This window comes from Bufo bufo, chromosome 2, assembly GCF_905171765.1.
Source record: "Bufo bufo chromosome 2, aBufBuf1.1, whole genome shotgun sequence".
Lineage (NCBI taxonomy): Eukaryota > Metazoa > Chordata > Amphibia > Anura > Bufonidae > Bufo > Bufo bufo.
In genome coordinates this window covers 266,065,925-266,087,220 of record NC_053390.1, presented here as the reverse complement: position 1 = coordinate 266,087,220, position 21,296 = coordinate 266,065,925, and positions in this window count along the sequence as shown.

Here is a 21,296-nt window from a genome sequence, read left to right as displayed (position 1 = left end):
AAAAGATGTAGGTAGCTACGTGAGTGTTGGATTAATTATACCAAAAAGTGATGGCGCCGCCCTTACTAGTTGGGGCTACTTCTCCCTTACTACTAATTGGTAAAATCAACAAGATTATTGAAGCAATCTTAGTCAGTGCATTCAACCATTTCCCAGAAAAGAGTGAGGAGCTCATCATGTTAGAGGTCAGGGCTGTCTGCCCCCGTTAGTACCTCTGGGCCTCGTTGGAGGACAGGGCTGTCTGCCCCCGTTAGTACCTCTTGTCTTTCTTCAAGGCCAAGGCTGTCTGCCTTCGTTCCTGCTTCCTCTCTTGCTCTCACAAGATTCACTCGGGTGGCGTGGATCCAAGTTGGAGATTGTTCAGTCAACACAGCTGTTCTGGTTACTGCGACTACTGTAGTGGTTGGGCCATATGCGAAGTCACCTTGGGATTTTCCTTTCTTCAGTGTTTTGATCACTAACTCATCCCCCACCCTGTATGGGTGGGTGGGTTCCTGTGGAAGAGAGAGAGACTTACAAGCAACTTTTTCCTCAGTTTTATTAAGTACCTGTATCAATTTGATGACATATTCTTCCCTTATTAAATCAAGGTCCCCTTCCTGTACTATCACTGGGCGTCTGGCCCAGGGTGTGGGGAAAAGCCTTCCCATGAGTATCTCAATGCTGTTATGTCCTACTCCGTAGAAATGTGCTATTAAGATGGAAGCACTGTGTTGGGGAATGCATGGCTTCCCCTCTTTGAAGACTAATCCTGTCTTAGGATTTTTCTGCAATACTGGATAACACCAGTCTTGCTGTTCCTGTTCAGTGGCGTATCTTAGAAGATCAGTAAGCGTTTGCGACATCTCAGGGGTTGGAGGTGCCAGACATGGCATCTCCCAATGGTTACATGGACCTGTGGGGTTGCATTTGGCCACCCGTTTCGCCTCCTTATCTGCCAGCGCATTGCCCTGTGAGACATGATCCTTACCATTGGTGTGTGCCTTGCAGTGGACAATTGCTAATTGTGAGGGTAGTCTGATGGCTTCAAGTAGATCTGTGACCAACTGTGAGTGTGAGATGCGTTTACCATCTGCTGCAGTGAAACCTCTCCTGTGCCAAATCATACCATGGTCCCACACTACCCCATGTGCGTACCTACTGTCAGTATAGATGGTGACCGGTTTGTCAGCATGTAGAATACATGCCCTAGTAAGTGCAATGAGCTCAACTGCCTGCTGTGTTGAGTGTGGATGCCCTTGAGTAGGCCTACAACATCATGAGTGGTGTGCAAAATGGTGTAATGTCCCATTGTGAAAGGAGTTGCCAACTCTACCATCATAGCACAGGCTGCAAGAGAACGCAGACATGCCGGCATCCCTTGGACAGAGGTGGGCATTACCTTCAAGAAAAATGCACATGGGCGCAACTTGCCTCCATGTTCTTGTGTCAGTACGCCCGCCATGGTTTTACAATTTTGTCGTGCAAACATGTGGAATGGCAGTTTGTAGTCAGGGAGGCCCAATCCTGGACTTGACATTAATGAACATTTCAAATAATCAAATGCATTGTACATTTCTGAAGACCATCTTATTAAATCAGGTTTGTCCTGCAGTGTTGCCTGCCTCAAGATATTGTCATAGTAGGAACAGTCTGGGATCCATTGTCTGCAGTAGTTTATCATTCCAAGGAAGGATAGCATTTCCTTCTTGGAGTGCGGGGTGACCAGGCCCGCTACAGACTGGACTCTCTCTGGACTGATCCTTCTTTCCCCTTTTATGAGGACAAACCCCAAGTATTCGACTTGCTGTTTACACCATTGCATTTTCCCAAATGAAACTTTGTGTCCACATTCAAACAACCATTGTAACAGTGAGAACAGCTGTCCGTGAGAACAGAGCTTTGATGTTAAGCACAACACTTAACGTGTAACACGTAACTTCAAACATTGAAACAAACAGATCTGACAATACAGACATGAACACACAAAGGGCCCATAAGAAAGTTTTCATTGACTTCAAATAAAAAAATAAAATTCTCAATGCACATATTATATGAAAACAAATATCGTACTCCATACACATTTACATTTTCATGTACTCCTTTTCACAAACAGCTCATAACCTCGCCCTTATACATAAAATATGAATTGCATACACAGCTCTGCTAAAACATCCATCAGTCTTCACACATTTTCAACTCAACTACAACTCAAAGCCACACCCATTCACATTCCACTGAATCATTTGTCTTCCAACCCAGCCACACAGTTTTCTTTGTTTCATCCCAAAACTTGCAGCACAGACAAACACAGCTTTACTGGAAACAGATAGCCACACAACACCCAGAATTGCTGATGGTCTATGTCGCTGTTGTGCTGTGTTTTCCAATGTCTTCTGGTCTTCACTCTGTGATTAATCAAATCTTATAAGAAGACAATATACATGTTATAATCATACAGTAATTTTGTTAAACCCAAATCATCTTATATGCCAGGTGGTATTAGTTAATGTTGCACATATAAAATAATTTTTGTTAAAAGTTGGATTCCCACATTACACTGCTTGGGAAAGAAGAAAGAAAACTATTGAACAATTCTTCGTCTTGTATGATGTTATTACACATAACATCACTTATTCTGCATGATTCCCTCCCCCTTTGTCTTTTGCCTGCTTCTCTTATCTCAGGAATATTTCTCTGTTAAGGAAGGGAAGTGAATCAGTCCATGTGGTATGGGCTATTATCGCCGTCCCTGGGAAAGGGGCTAGCAGCTTGCATGAACTCAGTCCATCCAGCTAAGTTATCCACCCATGGGTTAACTAGGAAGTGATTTGTGGGACTACACCGTGCAACTAGTGGCGTACCGCCAATATAGGCAGGGTACGCCACTGCTATGGGGCCTAAATAGAAAAACAGGCCAGCACTACTCACTATTGTTGCAATAACTCTGATACGTGGTGGTGCCTGTAGCGTTGAATCCTGGTCCTAGGATTCCCGTAGTAACCAAAGAATGTGTAGAATAAGCCACGGCACTCCAAAGGGATCCAATCAATTTCTTTATTACACCTAGTGCAGCAACGTTTCAACCTAATGGTCTTTATCAAGCTCCCAATACACTGATAACAAAGTGAACTTTAAATACAATCCCATAGCCCCACATTGGCTATTGCTAAGCCCTGCCCATTAACCCCCTCATTACTACCTAAAACATTCTCAGATTGCCAACCCCATTGTCAATCCCTGATGACATACTTTTCTCACCGACATGCTGTAGGAGACTCCGTCAAGCCCTCATCGCTTCAGGTACATAGCAATGTTCTCTCGCTGTTCCATGTGGATTCGGCGTTCCTAGATCCAATCTGCGCAGGCGCGACATCACTTCCGCCCTTTCAGACGCACTTCCGCCAGGCTTTGCCCTATTTTCCGGTCACATGACCCTGTCGCTCCAGTGACGCGATGTCACATGATCGTGCATCGCTATCTTCATGTCACTACGCGCTGGTCCGGACCAGGCAGCCCACATTATCCAATGGAGAGCCTCTGCCTATAGGTTTGCTTAAATATTCAATATAATTGAGCCCCAGCGCGTAGTGACATGAAGATAGCGATGCACGATCATGTGACATCGCGTCACTGGAGCGACAGGGTCATGTGACCGGAAAATAGGGCATAGCCTGGCGGAAGTGCGTCTGAAAGGGCGGAAGTGATGTCGCGCCTGCGCAGATTGGATCTAGGAACGCCGAATCCACATGGAACAGCGAGGGAACATCGCTATGTACCTGAAGCGATGAGGGCTTGACGGAGTCTCCTACAGCATGTCGGTGAGAAAAGTATGTCATCAGGGATTGACAATGGGGTTGGCAATCTGAGAATGTTTTAGGTAGTAATGAGGGGGTTAATGGGCAGGGCTTAGCAATAGCCAATGTGGGGCTATGGGATTGTATTTAAAGTTCACTTTGTTATCAGTGTATTGGGAGCTTGATAAAGACCATTAGGTTGAAACGTTGCTGCACTAGGTGTAATAAAGAAATTGATTGGATCCCTTTGGAGTGCCGTGGCTTATTCTACACATTCTTTGGTTACTACGGGAATCCTAGGACCAGGATTCAACGCTACAGGCACCACCACGTATCAGAGTTATTGCAACAATAGTGAGTAGTGCTGGCCTGTTTTTCTATTTATGCATATGGAGGTCTGAGGACATGCACACTCACCCAGTATAGCCCTTGTTATCTATGCTGTAAACCGTGGGAGGAGAAAAATGGATACACCTAAAAGCCTTCTTTATACGAGTGAACAAATTTCGCACATCTTGAGTGGGAGTGAAGACGAGGGAGCTTTCCTAAGTAAACCCACAGTTGATTTGATAAAACGGAAATGGGAAGTAGAAAAGAAACAGCTTATTAACACCGAACTACACCTATCCACATTAAGGGAATACTACAAGGCTGAACGCATACCGAGAGGACTAAGGACACACTTGAGACCCATCCTGTTTCCTAATAATCCAGAGTTCCTAACTAAATTCGCCTTTTTAGCGGATAGATTTTCGATGGATATGATGTTACTAAATATGGATTATCTACAACAAGACCTGTTAAAATATACAGGTAAGAATAACAGAGTATGAAAGACAACTACAAGCTCTCCAAACTGAACAGGAGCATCAAGCTGTAAAAGAACGGATGGAGCAGGATTTACGGAAATATCGAGATAATATCGAGACAACAAAAAGACAGAAGTGGAGTCGAGGCCAAGATGACTACAGTAAAGGTAACATCTACAAACCAATAACAACAAATAGGAACAGGAACCCAAGGTCCAAAAGAAGATTTAAGACACAGACAACTAGAACCAATCGAGTGAATCTAACAGATACAGAGTCTTCAGGCGAACAAAGTGAAGCTTTTTTAGGAGAAAGAGCAAGAGAAGCACACGGAGAGGGGGACGAAAATGCCAACACCGGGGACAAAGGAGAAGATCTAGCGAGAGTCACGCGATCAATGAGGCCACCGACGGGAACCAGATATACCAAGAAATGAATGGAGGACTGGACAACACTTTAGTGGTAAATATTTCATCCTGTGAACTTTCTAGAGATGAAGTATTGCTCCTAAATAGGGGACTATCTTTTAGTCCAGAGGCTGAGATTGACTGGTTTCAGGTGGAGATGGACCTACACAATTTTTTTAGGCGCATTAAACTGAAGGTACACTTCAGTGAAATGGTGCATACAGGAGATAAGGATGTACATAAGGAGGTACTTTTGCTTAAAAGTGTAGGCCTTTTTCTCAAAAGTGACTTCCAACCGCCAGTATATAATAAAGCTATTGAGACCTTTGTCTCCCTTGTCAGACTGGAGATTGAAAAACTTAAGAGATCCAAAATGGATCTAAATATCACCAATCTGACAAGGGGTGAGAAAGTGGCACTAAAGTCCTTAAAAAATAGGAGGGACATTACTATCAAAAGGGCGGATAAGGGAGGAGCCACCGTGGTGATGGACACGGATAGGTATAAAATGGAGGTGATGAGACAAGTAAATGATAAAGAAGTATATAAACCTCTAAGTCAAGATCCAAAATGGAATATCATGCGCAAGATCAGGTTATTGGCGGACAATGCCTTCGCAAATGACCTGATTGACGCCAATTTACATACTTACCTTGTGCCACAGAACCCGGTGACTCCTCTCTTATACACCCTCCCTAAGATACATAAGGGGTTGATAGACCCGCCAGGACGCCCCATAGTGTCGGGTATAGGGTCAGTCTTCTCAAATGCAGCCACTTTTCTTGATAAAGTTTTAAGATCTTATGCAATGGAGGCCAGATCCTATGTGAGAGACACTACAGATTTTCTGTTAAAAATTGATGCACTGGAATTTCAAGAGGGAGATTTACTGGTTTCATTTGATGTAACCAGCCTCTACACCAGTATTGATCATGAACTGGGGCTGGAGGCAGTTAAATGGGCCCTTGATAGGTCGGACTTTGGTTCTGACATAAAAACCTTTTTAATCTCCCTACTTGAAATTTTACTGTATCATAATTATTTTTTGTTTGAAGATGTGTTTTATGAGCAATGTCGGGGCACCGCGATGGGGTCCAACGTGGCCCCGACATATGCAAACATATACATGTCAAACATGGAGGAGACGTCTATATACCCATCCACCTTCTACAGTCATGTGAGGGGGTGGATGCGGTATATAGACGACATTTTCCTAATATGGAATGGTACGGAAGAAAAACTGCATGAATTTCATGAATACATTAATCAGTTGCATGACCAACTGAAGTTCACAAAAGTGTACTCAGCAGAATCTTTACAATTCCTAGATACGTTGGTTTATGTAAGGGAAGGTAAATTAGAAACAGACCTCTTCATTAAGCCAACTGACAGGAACAGTATGTTATGCTTTGACAGTGCACATCCTAGGAAGTCAGTGGAATCCTTGCCTTTTAGTCAGTTTTTACGAGCAAGAAGAATAGTGTCAGAGGAGAATTTGGTTGACGACAGATTGAAAAAAATGGGACGAAGATTCAGGGATAGGAAATACCCCAAAAACCTGATAGATAGGCATTTAGAAAAAGCCAGGAATAGTGATCGACAGCAACTATTAACTGCAACAACGAAGAGGGAAGAACATAAAATAAGTAGGATCCCATTTGTGTCAACCTATAGCAAAATGAGTAATCGTATCTCGGGCATATTGAGACATAACTGGCATATACTAACAAATTCTTTCCCAAAGGTTATTGAATTCCAATCCCCCCCGCTGATGTCATATAAGAGGCCTAGAAATCTTAAGGATAGCTTGACATCAGCTGATGTAAAAGTTAAGAAAAAAGAGGTTGGTAGAAGGGGATGTTACCCTTGCTTGGGCTGCTGCAATTGCGGCAGCCTAATCAAGGGTGACTCCTTCTGCCACCCTAGAACGGGGAAGAAATATGACATTAGAGGGCACTATACGTGTAACACGGATTTTGTCATTTACAGCTTGCAGTGCCCGTGTGGCCTTCTCTATATTGGAGAGACGACACAGCCCTGTAAAAACACGATAAATCAGCATCGTTACACTATACGTAAGCTGTTATCTAAAAAAGAAAAAGGGAATCAGCAAAATCAGGAATGTGAAGATGAAGCTGAGTTACCAGTACCTGAACACTTTTGGAAATATAGACACAATGTCTCTCAATTGAGATATAGGATCATTGATAGTGTTCCAGTCTTGAGGAGGGGTGGAGATAGGGAGAAGCTGTTAAAACAGAAAGAGCTAAGATGGATCTATGAGTTGGAGACAATGGAGCCGAAAGGCCTGAATAGGGAATTTAAGGTTGGTTCCCTTTTCTGACCACTCGATCAGGATGTGCGGAGATATGATTTAAAATCAGGCCTAGTAGCCGTGTTTTATGTGATTGCATATATGTATAATATGTAACCTCTATCTTATTTGCATCTCCATTTTTATGATATTATTTATTTTTCTTTCCCTAGATGGAGAACATACGCATGCTGTTGGAGAACCGTCTTTTTGGCCTTCACGATACCTCTATGAAAAAGTTGTATAGCTGATGAGGGAGTAAGGGAACCTGCCATGTGGATTTCCTGATGGAGATGTGAGGCTGTTGAGGTCTGCATCAGATATAATATCATTTTTTATTTCTGTATAGTGTATAGAGACTGCAGCCGGAAGGGCATAGTTGCTTGGTTGGTATAACTTGAGAATCTACTTTTGCAAGGACAATAGAGTGAAATGGTGTTGGAGCTGAATAATGATATAGCAGGATTAATCATAAAAAATTGTGAGGTTATGAGAGGTAGATGGAGACCCCTTATTGGTGGGTTACTCCTTATATCTCTATTTCTACCTCCCTGTAGAATGAATGTCAGTATGGGGCCGGATGGGCTAGTGGACTGAGGGCTTATCACCCCTGGAACACTTGCTCTATATACCAGCCATTGAATGAATGATTGAAAACCTGCTTGAACAGGCTTAGAATAAACGCCATGTTATTCACTCTGTAGTTTCTCGAGTTGTGATAAAAGTACCCCTAAATAAGGATGCAATGATGGACCCTATGGCTGCAGCTTCTTCACTTAAGTAACTTATGTATTATAATGATTTGATTAATGGTTAAAAATAGTAGTTTCTCTTATGGTGCGGACCAGGCAGCCCACATTATCCAATGGAGAGCCTCTGCCTATAGGTTTGCTTAAATATTCAATATAATTGAGCCCCAGCGCGTAGTGACATGAAGATAGCGATGCACGATCATGTGACATCGCGTCACTGGAGCGACAGGGTCATGTGACCGGAAAATAGGGCATAGCCTGGCGGAAGTGCGTCTGAAAGGGCGGAAGTGATGTCGCGCCTGCGCAGATTGGATCTAGGAATGCCGAATCCACATGGAACAGCGAGGGAACATCGCTATGTACCTGAAGTGATGAGGGCTTGACGGAGTCTCCTACAGCATGTCGGTGAGAAAAGTATGTCATCAGGGATTGACAATGGGGTTGGCAATCTGAGAATGTTTTAGGTAGTAATGAGGGGGTTAATGGGCAGGGCTTAGCAATAGCCAATGTGGGGCTATGGGATTGTATTTAAAGTTCACTTTGTTATCAGTGTATTGGGAGCTTGATAAAGACCATTAGGTTGAAACGTTGCTGCACTAGGTGTAATAAAGAAATTGATTGGATCCCTTTGGAGTGCCGTGGCTTATTCTACACATTCTTTGGTTACTGCTATGGGGCCCGCGGCACAGGGGAGCCCAGAGCGCACAGAAGGCCCCACCCCCTGCAACTGCGCTCACTGCAGGCTCAGCTTGAAGGCTCCCCCCGAACTCTCACGGACTCTGCGCGTTCCCTAGGACCCAGCCTGGCTGCGCGCTCCTTTGGCTCGTGTACCTGCACAGCACCACACATTGGGCCAATCAGCATAAGGAGTGTGCAAAGATCCTGCTGCTGATTGGCCCAGTGTATCGCTGGCAGGCAGCAGGCGCGCACCCAGCGTGGAAGAAGTTGAAAGTGACTTGTGCTGCCTGCCTGCCTCACCAGTGTCGCCAGCCAAACCGTCATCCCGCAGCCAGTCTGGACCTGTGCCACTGCCAGCCCGCCCACAAAGTAAGACTGCCCCAGCCCCCAGTCACTATCTTTCCAACCCCAACCCGGATCATTAAACAAAAAATTCCTGTACTAATAACAGTCTCTGACACTGGCGTAATTATAAATGATTGGGCCCCACAGGAAACTTTCGTACGGGCCCCACAGCACATTTTTTAATAGGCCCCCCCCCAGTTGTCCAGCACCTCTGACCGGCAGAGAACCTTCTTTCCTATTCAGTCCAATTATCGTCCAATAGACAGTGTCAAAATATCATACTACAGTATACATATATTTCCATGACTTGTTTATTGGACGATAATTGGACTGTATTAGGGAAGAAATCAAGGGTCTCTGCCGGTCAGTGGTGCTGGACAACTGGGGGGGCACATTCAAAAATTTCCTCTGGGGCCCAGTCATTTCTAATTACGCCGGTGTCCCTAACGTTTTTGGTTCGGTCATGTATACATTTCTTTAGTTGCAAATGGGGGTGTGGCATGGGAGGAGCCAGGGCAGGAGGTGGGATGGGCCAGGCTAGGGGGCGGGTTTAGGGGGCCCAATTCAGATTCTTGCTATGGGGCCCAATGATTTCTATGTACGCCCCTGCGTGCAACATAAACTTTGCATGTTTCTCCCGTCTCAGGTTTGGGGTAATCTGTTTTAGATCCTTGTGCCCCAATTCCGTCTGATATTTTAATGATGCTACTTTCCTAGGACTGGCTGTACTGAACCGTGAAGGCTCCGTCAAATCCTGTCAACTAGGCAAACGACTCAGGTCTGATCACAAAATATCAGAGAGTTTCATCAAACATATAATTAGTTGTTTTGGTCCGCCACTTGCGTTCACCTATCCCCAGGTCAACGGATTGCTCCTAGCCGGGGGAGGGGGGGTTGGGGCGTCTTGCAGACCTCCGCAACACAGTAAAACAACACTGCAATGTCCTTAAAACTCTATGCAAATAGTGAACTTCAGTCCGTACACTTACCACCCGGACATCAGTATCCTTATAACAACTCTAATATTCTTATACTTTAAAACAACTTTTAAAAGAGTCAAACCAAGCTCCGTCCTTGTCTCCCTGAGACAATATTATCTAGTGCGCACTATATTTTCTCTGAGTGATCCTCACGGCGGACTCCCGGAGTCCCCGGGTCACTCCCCCAGACTCCCGGAGTCTGTTCCCTGATACAGTAATTATACTAGAAGTTGTAGGTTCTACTTACTAGCTCGAGACGTGGCCCTCAAATCGGCCAGAGGACAATAACAGATGTCTTTCTCACCGGACCCGAGGATGACCTTCTCGATCCCGGACACGAGCCCCCAAACTGATAGGAAATCTCAACGTCCCTCTGGTAACCCTGGCACCAAACTTCTAGTATCGGCTTGGTTTGAGTCTTGTTCTGACGTCAGGAGAGCGCTTCACTCAGTAGGAAATAACAGACACAACAATGATGTACTGAATGGACGCTCTGAAGTTTATTTTTAATGCACACAGGTTATATAGAGGGGTTTTTACCCCCTTTATTAGCATATCAACGTAAATTATTTATTCAACCTATCATATATTAACACGTTCTATTCTACAGGCAAAAAAGAGCAACAAAAACTGAACTTCCATATTAGGGATATTGTCTGGGAGTAGTGCCAAAGAGATAAGATTCAGGGTTACAGAGAAAAGAAACTTAACAGAAAACAGAGTTAGTTTTAACATATAAAAACATGGATTCCTTTCAGTTAGGTCATGTGATTTTTTTTATAGAGCATGTCGTTACAGACGTGGCAATACCTACTATGTAACCTTTTTTTTATTTATGTAAGTTTTACACAATGATATAATTTTTGAAACAAAACAAAATCCTGTTTAAGTGTCTCCATAGTCTGAGAGCCATAGTTTTTTCAGTTTTTAGGCGATTGTCTTAAATAGGGTATAATTTTTTCAGGATGAGATGATGATTTGATTGGCACTATTTTGGGGTGCATATGACTTTTTGATCGCTTGGTATTACACTTTTTGTGATGTAAGTTGACAAAAATTGCTTTTTTTACAGTTTTTTTTTTACGGTGTTCACCTGAGTAGGTTAGGTCATGTGATATTTTTATTGAGCAGGTTGTTACGGACGTGGCAATATCTACTATGTAACCTTTTTTTTATTTATGTAAGTTTTACACAATGATATAATTTTTGAAACAAAACAAAATCCTGTTTAAGTGTCTCCATAGTCTGAGAGCCATAGTTTTTTCAGTTTTTAGGCGATTGTCTTAAATAGGGTATCATTTTTGCAGGATGAGATGATGGTTTGATTGGCACTATTTTGGGGTGCATATGACTTTTTTATCGCTTGGTATTACACTTTTTGTGATGTAAGTTGACAAAAATTGCTTTTTTGACACCGTTTTTATTTTAATTTTTTTACGGTGTTCACCTGAGGGGTTAGGTCATGTGATTTTTTTATAGAGCATGTCGTTACAGATGTGGCAATACCTAATATGTACACTTTTTTATTTATGTACGTTTTACACAATTATATAATTTTTGAAACAAAAAAAATCATGTTTTAGTGTCTCCATAGTCTGAGAGACTTTTATTTTTTTTTTGGGCGATTGTCTTAGGTATGGTTTCATTTTTGCAGGATGAGATGATGGTTTGATTGGCATTATTTTGGGGTGCATGTGACTTTTTGATCGCTTGGTATTACACTTTTTATGATGTAAAGTGACAAAAAAGGTCTTTTTGACACCGTTTTTTTTTTTTTTTTACGGTGTTCATCTGAGGGGTTAGGTCATGTAATATTTTTATAGAGCAGGTCGTTACGCACGTGAAAATACCTACTATGTAACATTTTTTTATTTATGTAAGTTTTACACAATGATATAATTTTTGAAACAAAAAAAAAATCATGTTTTAGTGTCTCCATAGTCTGAGAGCCATAGTTTTTTTCAGTTTTTGGGCGATTAAATAGGGTATCATTTTTGCAGGATGAGATGACTTTTTGATTGGCACTCTTTTGGGGTGCATATGACTTTTTGATCGCTTGGTATTACACTTTTTGTGATGTAAGTTGACAAAAAATTGCTTTTTTGACACCGTTTTTATTTTATTTTTTTACGGTGTTCATCTGAGGGCTTAGGTCATGTGATATTTTTATAGAGCAGGTCGTTACGGATGTGGAAATACCTAATATGCATACTTTTTTTCATGTAAGTTTTACACAATAATATCATTTTTGAAACAAAAAAATATCACGTTTTAGTGTCTCCTTAGTCTGAGAGCCATAGTTTTTTCCGTTTTTGGGCGATTGTCTTAGGTATGGTATCATTTTTGCGGGATGAGATGATGGTTTGATTGGCACTATTTTGGGGTGCATATGACTTTTTGATTGCTTGCTATTACACTTTTTGCGATGTAAGGTGACAAAAAAGGGCTTTTTTAAAACTGTTTTTATTAGATTTTTTTGACGGTGTTCACCTGAAGGGTTAGGTCATGTGGTATTGTTATAGAGCAGGCTGTTATAAAAGCGGCGATACCTATTTTTTTTACATATAACACAATAAAAGCATATTTGAAACAAAGAAAATCATGTTTTAGTGTCTCCATAGTCTGAGAGCCATATTTTTTTTATTTTTCGGGCGATTTTCTTAGGTAGGGGCTCATTTTTTGAGGGATGAGGTGACGGTTAGATTGGTACTATTTTGGGCGGCATATGCCTTTTTGATCGCTTGGTGTTGCACTTTTAGTGATTTAAGGTGACAAAACATATTTTTTTTTAGCACAGTTTTTATTTAACTTTTTTGACGGTGTTCCCCCTAGGGGTTAGGTCATGTGATATTTTTATAGCACCGGTCGATACAGATGCGGCGATACCTAATATGTCTACTGTTCCTTTTTTTCCCTTTTTAAAAAAAATTTTTACTTTATTTTGGGAAAAGAACGCTTTTTTTTCACTTGAAACTTTAAAAAAAAAAAAAACATTTTATTTTTTTACTTTTTTTTTCACTTTGTTTTTTGTCCCACTCTGGGACTTCAACTTTTGGGGGTTTGATCCCCTTTACAATGCATTACAATACTTCTGTATTGTAATGCATTGGCTGTAAGTGTACAGGGGGCTGGATCTCACAGGCTCTCCCGGAAGGCAGCCACGATGCCTAAGGAAGGCATCGATCTGCCTTCCCTGCCATGGGGTCCCTGTCACAGCAGCATGGGGACCTCATGGACACTGGCACCTGTGAGGATACCGCACATGCCGTGGTCAGCACTGACCGCGGCCATGCAAAGGTTAAGGCGCTGGCATCTGTGTTTTCATCGATGCCGGAGCATACAGCAGGAGTCCGGCTATCAGTGACAGCCAAACCCCTGCCTCTGATTGGGCGGTTGCAGCTCCTGTACCTGCCCGATCAGCGCGCTGTACCTGTACTGTGCTGTGATTTCTGTCCCGCATTTATCCTAAGGGTTGAAGAGGTTGTCCAACAAAAAATATTCTATATTTTTCAAAACAGCACCTGAATCTGAATACTTCTATAATTACATGTAATTAAAAAATTTAGCATAGCCACTGAGTTATTCAATAAAATGTATCGGTATAGCGCCACTTGATTTAGATTTTTTTCTTATTTCTTTGACCTGCCCACTGAGAAGGCTGCATATGCTCAGCTTCATCTTTCAGCTGCCTCCTGAGTTGGGATAGGGAGAGCGTGGACACACCCCTGGAGGTGCAGCAGAAAAGACACGTCCCCTGAGGTGCAGCAGAAAAGACACTCCTCTTGAGCTGCCAACTTCATATAAATCTAGCAGAGCAATGAATGTGGATATCTCTGGATCCATGTGAGGTACAGGGCTGCTTCTAGCTTAGTTAAAAAGAGACTTCGTACTATATGATGTCTGATTTTTTTTTTTTTTTACTTTAGTCATGGGATAACCCCTTTAACTTGGGTCTTAAAGTAATTTTACCCAAATTTGCGATCTAACAACAAAGTCTCTCAAGTTATAATACTAATTGGTTGTGGGACAACCATTGCAAGTTGCAGATGAAGACTATAATGGAAGACTCTATGGAAAACTAGTAATTGGTTCCAAATACCCAAAATTGTCAAGCTAAAACAGGGAAAATTGAGGATTAAAAAAGGCTGATTTTTAACACATACGTGGATCATAGATAAAGCATTAAATATAACAGTAACAGTGGCTCCTGAAACTGAAAATCATGTTCTATGTAGAGGGCATGGGCTTTGGGGTGCTGCAGTATACACAGTGTCCCAAAAAAAATAATGGAGCCTTCCCCAATAAAATGTCCATAGGAGCAGTTCATCCTTGAACAGGTAAAGAGCACTACAGAACATGTATCACTGCATGGATTTCAGTAATCCAGGTGTTTTACCAGTGATTTACCAACCATGCTGATTGGTTGGATATATCAGCCAATCACACATGCTACAGATCTGTACTGTCTGAGACATTGTATATTGAACGTGGTTTCAAGTTCAAATTGACCAGAAGGGATCATTGCATGTTGAAGATATTTTAACTAGAGGAAATTCTAACGGGAAAGCCGCTGCATAAGGTTTCATCTAACCTCCGGATTGTGCAGCTATATTTGTGATTTACAGCTAACGGTACCTCAAAATCCCAATGGAAATAGTGTAACCAAATGTCTAAATTAGCTAATGTTCTTTTATTTAGCAGCAGAAGATGGTAATTTTCTTAAGTATACTTAGAATAATATGTTTACCTGTCAATATTGTCAGAGGGATAGCTCTGTCACAGCATGTGTTAGGAACATTTCAGGATTACCGATAAATATGCAGACACAGAGTGTGTTCATAGAGCACTATTGGGAGATGTGCGGGCTTCTCCTGGCACACCTCCAGTTATAGCATATAAATATGACAAGTAGGTGCATCAACAGGGAATTTTTTAATATCTCCCAGTTCTTAAATAATTAATTATAGTATTCTTATCTTAGACACAATTACATGAAACTTGCATTAGTTTAAATATGTGGGTTTTGAATGTATTCTGTTAAAAGTAAAAATATTGAATTTATTTTCATATGTTTAAACATTAAAATTAGAATATTCAGTAATACTTGCACTCAGAATATTTTATAGCAAATACATAACATTTTCTCTTCTGCGGACATCTAGGAGGATGTTAAATCTGTAGTGTCTGAAATATATGTAACAATATAGTAATAAAAATGAGCTATAACTTTCCAGGTGCCGACAATTTGTTAAATTTTCAAACAATTGCACTGAAAAGACAAGTGCCAACAATAGCAAAACATAGTAAGATCAAATTATGAACCTTATATGATTGGCACCCATTGACAGACTGAAAATATGCTTGACTGCTTGAATTTATGCAAATAATTCGTAATAATTTATAATGAAAAGTCCTGCAATCTTCTAATATTTTTTGTTCTTGAATTATGTACCATTTCCAAGATCTTTGAAACCATACTTTTCTTACACACCAAAGCTGATAACTAGTGTTCAGCAAAGCAAAGCAGTCAAAGCAGAATTCGGTCTGAAGTTTAGGAAAACTTTGATTCGCAACTAATCCAAACTTCCTCGCACTTCGTGGTAATGAATCAGTTTTTCCTAAAATGGCTGCACTTGTTACAAAGTGAAAGTAAGAAGCCCAGGAATGCGAGAACATCCATAATGCCGTGCAGTCAACCAATCCACCGACAGCCATCTCCTGTGATGTCACAGCCCTATAAAAACCATCATCCTGCGCAGTCTCCACCATTGTCCTGTGAGCTGAGATTAGGGAGAGACATGGCAAGCGCTCATGCGCTAGGGACAGTGTTGATGAAAACTATTAATAGAAGAATATTGGAGAGGGAGAGCACAGGGAGACTACAGGGAGAGTGCTGGGAGAGTGCAGGGAGAGTGCAGGAAAACTTATGCTGCATCAGTTTCATTTATTCCTAAATTTACTTATTCCCACATCAGCCATAAACTAAGATATGTAATTATAAATACCAATGAGATGGAATTCTTTATTATTCCACTGCCAGCGTGTCAACCAATACCATCCAGTCTGCATCCCTTAGATGACCATCCTCATCTTTTGCTGGCTTTACTTTTTCCAAAACATCCTTCAAAGTCTCCATGTCCTAGAAATTTCAGCAAGATCCAGAGAGAGGAGGAGCTGAATGTTCCTGATAACATATTCTCATCAATATTAGATGATCTGGAAAAGGAGGAAAAGCAGAGGACAGAAGAAGGTCTCCCACTTTGTAGAGCAGGAGACCGCTGAGGTTGGAGTAGTGGGTATGCCAGAGCTGATTAATATTCTGTGTTTAGTGTCAAAAAACCTGCAGGAGATTGCAGGCCGGAGCAGCAATAATATGCATATTGTCCCCCCAAGCTAACCAGCCAAACCCCATACCAGCAACAGCCCCATACCAGCAACAGCCGCGCGGCCATTAACAATGAAGAAGGACTATACAGTACAGTCTTCCTTATTAAATGAAAGGCAGCTGCGGGCTAATTGGCTGTGCGGTTCTTCACTGCAAAATGGCCGAGTGGCCTGAGTATACCTGATTTATAGCAATTTGTGACAAATTAATTCATAACAAATCAAATTTCTTGGCTAACTTCGGCGAAGTTGCCGAATCAAAATTTTCTAAACTTCGCTAATCTCTAGTGAAAACCATCAGTAAATGGCCCACTGTTTTGATGGTATATATATATATATATATATATATACACTCACCTAAAGAATTATTAGGAACACCTGTTCTATTTCTCATTAATGAAATTATCTAGTCAACCAATCACATGGCAGTTGCTTCAATGCATGTAGGGTTGTGGTCCTGGTCAAGACAATCTCCTGAACTCCAAACTGAATGTCAAAATGGGAAAGAAAGGTGATTTAGGCAATTTTGAGCGTGGCATGGTTGTTGGTGCCAGACGGGCCGGTCTGAGTATTTCACAATCTGCTCAGTTACTGGGATTTTCACGCACAACCATTTCTAGGGTTTACAAAGAATGGTGTGAAAAGGGAAAAACATCCAGTATGCGGCAGTCCTGTGGGCAAAAATGCCTTGTGGATGCTAGAGGTCAGAGGAGAATGGGCCGACTGATTCAAGCTAATAGAAGAGCAACGTTGACTGAAATAACCACTCGTTACAACCGAGGTATGCCGCAAAGCATTTGTGAAGCCACAACACGCACAACCTTGAGGCGGATGGGCTACAACAGCAGAAGACCCCACCGGGTACCACTCATCTCCACTACAAATAGGAAAAAGAGGCTACAATTTGCACGAGCTCACCAAAATTGGACTGTTGAAGACTGGAAAAATGGTTTCTTGAACATGACAATGAGTTCACTGTACTAAAATGGCCCCCACAGTCACCAGATCTCAACCCAATAGAGCATCTTTGGGATGTGGTGGAACGGGAGCTTCGTGCCCTGGATGTGCATCCCTCAAATCTCCATCAACTGCAAGATGCTATCCTATCAATATGGGCCAACATTTCTAAAGAATGCTATCAGCACCTTGTTGAATCAAAGCCACGTAGAATTAAGGCAGTTCTGAAGGCAAAAGGAGGTCCAACACCGTATTAGTATGGTGTTCCTAATAATTCTTTAGGTGAGTGTATATATATATATATATATATATATATATATTATCTATATTTAAAAAAAAATCCTGAAATCCTGTAGTTTTCACATTGGCCACTAAGTCTAATAATAAACTGACAATACCTGTTCTATAGAGGTCACTTTACAGTAGTCATGTCATCATCATGACAGGCAGGCTTATAATGGTAGATAACATGTATAGATCAGGGGTCAGCAGCAGGCACTCCAGGTGTTGTGAAACTACATCTCCCATCATGCACACTTGCTTGGCTGTTCTCTAAACTCCCAAAGAAGTGAAAGGAGCATGCTGAGAGTTGTAGTTTCACAACAGCTGGAGTGCCAAAGGTTGCTGATCCCTGGTATAGATAATAAATGATTACAACATTCATAATATATACATCTACATACATAAAACACAGGATCCACCAGTCACAATAGTTGATGATCACAGCTCCTCCTCCCTATACAATTACCTCTGCACAGATCACAGGGTATGTCTAGAAATCTTTCCCATTAAAGTCAATTACCGTATTTTCCGGCGTATAAGACGACTTTCTAACACTAGAAATTCTTTTCAAAAGTCGGGGGTCGTCCTATACGCCGGGTATACTCAGATCCGATGGTATATTCTAACCCCCAGGCGTTCCCATGGTGACAGGGACGCTTGCCTGGGGGTTAGAATATACAGGGACCCGCGGCTCAGAGGAGTATACATTTATTAACTGTAATCCGTAACTTTAACTTTAAATCAGTGCTCATCTCTTTACTAGGGTACCTTACTCTCAGCTCCGGTAACAAGCAGTGCGGGCGGCGCTCACTCACTAGGCGGCGCAGGCGTGTGACGTCAGTGAGTGAGCGCCGCCCGCACTGCCTGTTATCGGAGCTGAGAGTAAGGTACCCTAGTAAAGAGATGAGCGCTGATTTAAAGTTAAAGTTACGGATTACAGTTAATAAATGTATACTCCTCTGAGCGGCGGGGAGGGGGATCTGTGGATGGCACATGGGGAGGGGGAACTGTGGATGGCACATGGGAGGGGGATCTGTGGATGGCACATGGGAGGGGGATCTGTGGATGGCACATGGGAGGGGGATCTGTGGATGGCACATGGAGAGGGGGATCTGTGGATGGCACATGGGGAGGGGGATCTGTGGATGGCACATGGGGAGGGGGATCTGTGGATGACACATGGGGAGGGGGATCTGTGGATGGCACTGTTATTGGGAGGGGGATCTGTGGATGGCACTGTTATGGGGAGGGGGATCTGTGGATGGCACTGTTAAGGGGGTATCTGTGGATGGCACTGTTATTGGGAGGGGGATCTGTGGATGGCACTGTTATGGGGAGGGGATCTGTGGATGGCACTGTTTAGGGGGGATCTGTGGATGACACTGTCATGGGGTGGATCTGTGAATGACACATTTAGCATAAGATGCTATATAGTGTCATCCACTGATCTCCCTCCCCATAACAGTGCCATCCACAGATCCCCCTCCCCATAACAGTGCCATCTACAGATCCCCCTCCTTATAACAGTGCCATCCACAGATCCCTCTCCTCATAACAGTGCCATCCACAGATCCCCCTCCTCATAACAGTGTCATCCACAGATCCCCCTCATAACAGTGCCATCCACAGATCCCAGTCAGTTCCCTGGACTGGAGAAGATCGTCTTGAGGACAGGGAGGGCTGGGCATTCAGGAGTAGTCTTATACGGCGAGTATAGCCCAAACCCTATATTTTTTATGGAAAAGTTGGGGGTCGTCTTATACGCCCAGTCGTCTTATACGCCGGAATATACGGTAGTCAGCTCCAGTGTAAAAGGTTATTATGGCTCATGTGGCTTCTGTAAAACATATAACTGGATGCTGTAAACATCAGCTCTGGCAAGAGGTCACCACAAAATTCATGTACAGAAAATATAATAAAAATCTAAAAATCAGAATATAAAAACATACCATAAAAGAAATATTTATCGTTATTAGGTTTTAATTAGTTCAAAAAAATATAAGGACATTAGAGTTATGTGCTGCTGCTGCTCCTGCTGATGTGCTTAGATTACACACTAGGGGGCACATTAATTAAGACCGACGTGTTAGACGCCAGTCTTAATAAAGCCCTAAGCTGGCATTGGATCCACCAAAGTTATAAAGAGATGCAGGCCATTTGCGCCTGAAATAGGCCGAATATATGGGTGTATTTCAGCATGATAAATGACCCCCTAAATATACAGGGTGGGCCATTTATATGGATACACCTTAATAAAATGGGAATGGTTGGTGATATTAACTTCCTGTTTGTGGCACATTAGTATATGTGAGGGGGGAAACTTTTCAAGATGGGTGGTGACCATGGCGGCCATTTTGAAGTCGGCCATTTTGAATCGAACTTTAGTTTTTTCAATAGAAAGAGGGTCATGTGACACATTTGTATTTTGCGTTTGTATATGTATTTCGCCATAGCGATGTGCACCTGCATACCGGGTTGTGCTGACTGAATCCCCCACATTTTTTATTTGTAGTATATATTGGAGACGTGGCGATCTCCATGCAGTCATGCACACCTGACCAGTTAGTCTGCCCTGGAGGCTGGTTTTAAAGTCAGTATAAAACTGAGTCTGCTTATATAGCACCTACCAGTAGCCATTTGGCTCCAGGAGAAGTATATAGTGGGCTCAGCATGCATGTTGGTACTTGCATCCCTGGATCCGATGAAAGCTGTAATGGCACCGGATGGGGTTAAAAGCAGAGTGTGCTTGGCGTGCATGCTGTACCTGCATTCCCTGGACTTTGTGTGGCTGTCATGGCCCATAACAGGTAGGAACTAGTGTTAAGGACCACTCATAGAGGCGACCTTGACGTGGTGAGTGGCTTATTACGCTTTGGCCAAAATGTACACCAATGCCTCATTCAACATCCAGCATAGAGGCAGGGCAGAGTACTGGTTGCAGAGTGCTATTGCATTTGTATTTTGCTTTGTATATGTATTTCGCCATAGCGATGTGCATCTGCATACAGGGTTGTGCTGACTGAATCCCCCACATTTTTTCAATGGTGTGCTTGGTTTTAACGTAACTTTATTCTTTCATGAGTTATTTACAAGTTTCTGACCACTTATAAAATGTGTTCAATGTGCTGCCCATTGTGTTGGATTGTCAATGCAACCCTCTTCTCCCACTCTTCACACACTGATAGCAACACCGCAGGAGAAATGCTAGCACAGGCTTCCAGTATCTGTAGTTTTAGGTGCTGCACATCTCGTATCTTCACAGCATAGACAATTGCCTTCAGATGACCCCAAAGATAAAAGTCTAATGTATTTACATAATCATACTGACCTGCAGAATAAGCAAGCACGTCACATGTTTAGCATGCTTATTGTGAACGCAATAAAAAGAAAACTGAAAAAACCATGGCGTAAATGTGTGTTTTTTTTTGTCAGTACAAGATATGGTAAATTAAATGGTGCCATTAAAAAATACAGCTTGCCCTGAAAAAATAAGCCTTAATAATGCTATGTGAATGGAAAAGTTCTTAAAGGAAATGTCTCACAAAAAATTGTATCTGCCAGTTAAAACCAGATAGCAACATATACAGTATCCTTTTTTTCTAATCTGTTTTT